The sequence below is a fragment of the Seriola lalandi genome, unplaced genomic scaffold (assembly GCF_002814215.2).
Source record: "Seriola lalandi dorsalis isolate HSWRI2012SDOR001 ecotype SW California unplaced genomic scaffold, Sedor1 jcf7180002054879, whole genome shotgun sequence".
NCBI classification, from domain to species: Eukaryota; Metazoa; Chordata; class Actinopteri; order Carangiformes; family Carangidae; genus Seriola; species Seriola lalandi.
The window spans coordinates 813,204-815,393 of record NW_019525432.1 but is presented as its reverse complement, the minus strand read 5'-3'; positions in this window follow the sequence as shown (position 1 = coordinate 815,393).

The following is a 2,190-nucleotide window of genomic DNA, read 5'->3' as shown; positions in this document are numbered from 1 at the left end:
GAACATTTAGAAGATATAGCTTCAAATATTTTTTCTCAGGAGATGGTAGAAACCAAAACAAAGCAATTGATATTGGACTTACATTCACCAGGTGGCCAGAAACATGACTCCAAATTAATGCTAACATTGTGTGTAAATTAGCAATTGGTTGCTAACAAGCAACCACGTCATCTTTATATGTTAGCATTGTCATAATAACTTGTCTCTGTTCTCCCCGTGTGGCCATGTTTTGAGTGTGACGTTTTGAGTTCAGGACAAGCCTGCTGTGACTCAAACATGTAAATCTGAACAAATCATTTTAATTGATTATTGATTATTGAAAACACATGATTATGTGATACATGTTAACAGGTTTGATGGATTCTCTTGACACAAATACCTTTATTTTGAAAGACCAGATTTAAGAAAATTCAAAAGCCACGCTGAAAACAAAATGAACATGGACTTTTTTTCTTTTTTTTTTTAATAAATTGATTAAAGTTAGAGCAGATTTAATGTTCAACACTAAATTGCAGTGTTTGTTGTTGCAGTTTTCCCCACGCTCTGTGCCCAAGAGACAAGTCATGTCTCAGACAGCTAACAGTGACAACAAGTTTAACCTTATATCTCTTAACCCCACTCAGCACTTGGCCAGCGTCTTATCCGCCTTCCATTATATATCCTTCAAAACACCACAAATTCTTTACCATCTCAAGATTTTCAAAAAGGAACAGAATTTTAACAGTTCTGATACATTAAATTTAGATTTAAAAGAAAAAGGAAAAATAAACAAAAATGAGCAAAAATATAAAAAGCTATCTGTCTGCAGCCTGCCTCAATAAGAAAGAAAACTTTTCAGAAATAAGAAGTCAGATGTCATTATTTATCATCTTAAATCTTACTTATTTATGAGGCAGAAACAGAATGAAATTCTCGGTTGAATTCATCCTGAATTATTTAATCTGAAATGGTTAATTCCATACAAAGCCCAGGCAGATCCCTCCTCTGTTCTGATAAATACTTTATCACTGTTCCTAAATCGAAAACAGCAGGAAGAGAAAGATGGGGGCGGGGGCAAAAAAAAAAAAAACTTCTCACTGTTTCTTGTTGTGCTTTGTTTGAGAAAGTGTTGGTTTAAATGTTTTGTGTGCTAAATTTGTGAAGTGTTCTTTAATAATTGAAGCACATGGAAATGTACTTTCTTATAAAACAAAAAGGCTAAATGATGCCAGTCTTATTTTTCTGTTCATTTTGTATGATGTTTCTTATTATTGCTTGTGTGAAAAAAATCACAGAAGTGGATACAGATGTGACACTTTCTTAAAATTACTTAAGAGGTTTTATGAAGCATTTTGCACGGAGTGGATTTTCTTGCAGTCCCAGGTTGACAAAGTCAAAAGCCGCCTAATGAAAAGGGACGCATCGCTGATTGCAGCTATATCTGGAGCCGAGGTGGAAGTGGCATCGATTTAACAATTTAGCAGCACCCTCCTCTGTGTGTTTCCATTAGTCACGGCTGAATACCACCCACTTCCCCCCTTTCACTCCCCTCAAAACACACACGTATGCACACAAACACTCTCTCTCTCTCTCGCTATCACACACACACACACACACACACACACACATATCCAAAGCTGCGAAGGTATATTCCACTATTCCTGAACAGGATTTACACCAAGAAACAGTTAACACTAGTGGTTCCAGCACAGTGGCCAGCTAATGTAAGGGCACACTCAGAGAAAACTTTGCCATGCTACAGAATACACCTTTTATTTTGTGACTCAGTGCATGTGCAGGCTATAGTGCAAGTGTACAATACTGTATATTTTTTCTTGTGTGTGACCCGTACAACCTTGCTGCGGGGAGGTGTGTGGTGACCGTTGTTCGTTCACATTTGACCATTGATGGCTGCGGCCCATAAGAGTCTAAAGTTGCAGTAGAGTGACGGCCTATCAAAATGTCCAAATCATCATACATTGCTAATTGACCGTTCGCTAAACCCCTTCGATGGACAGCAGTTTTCCAGTCGTAGCTTAGCAACCATAACTTGGCACGGCAGGTCTTTCGAGCTTTGGAGTTCTCCACATGTCAGAGCAGAGTGTATGGGGCTGTTATGAGAACAATACTGGGCATTTATCCAGTCTGAAGGGTGGAGGTGCAAAAGTGTAAGGAAAGGATTAAACGTATAAACTGCAATTGTTAGCATTT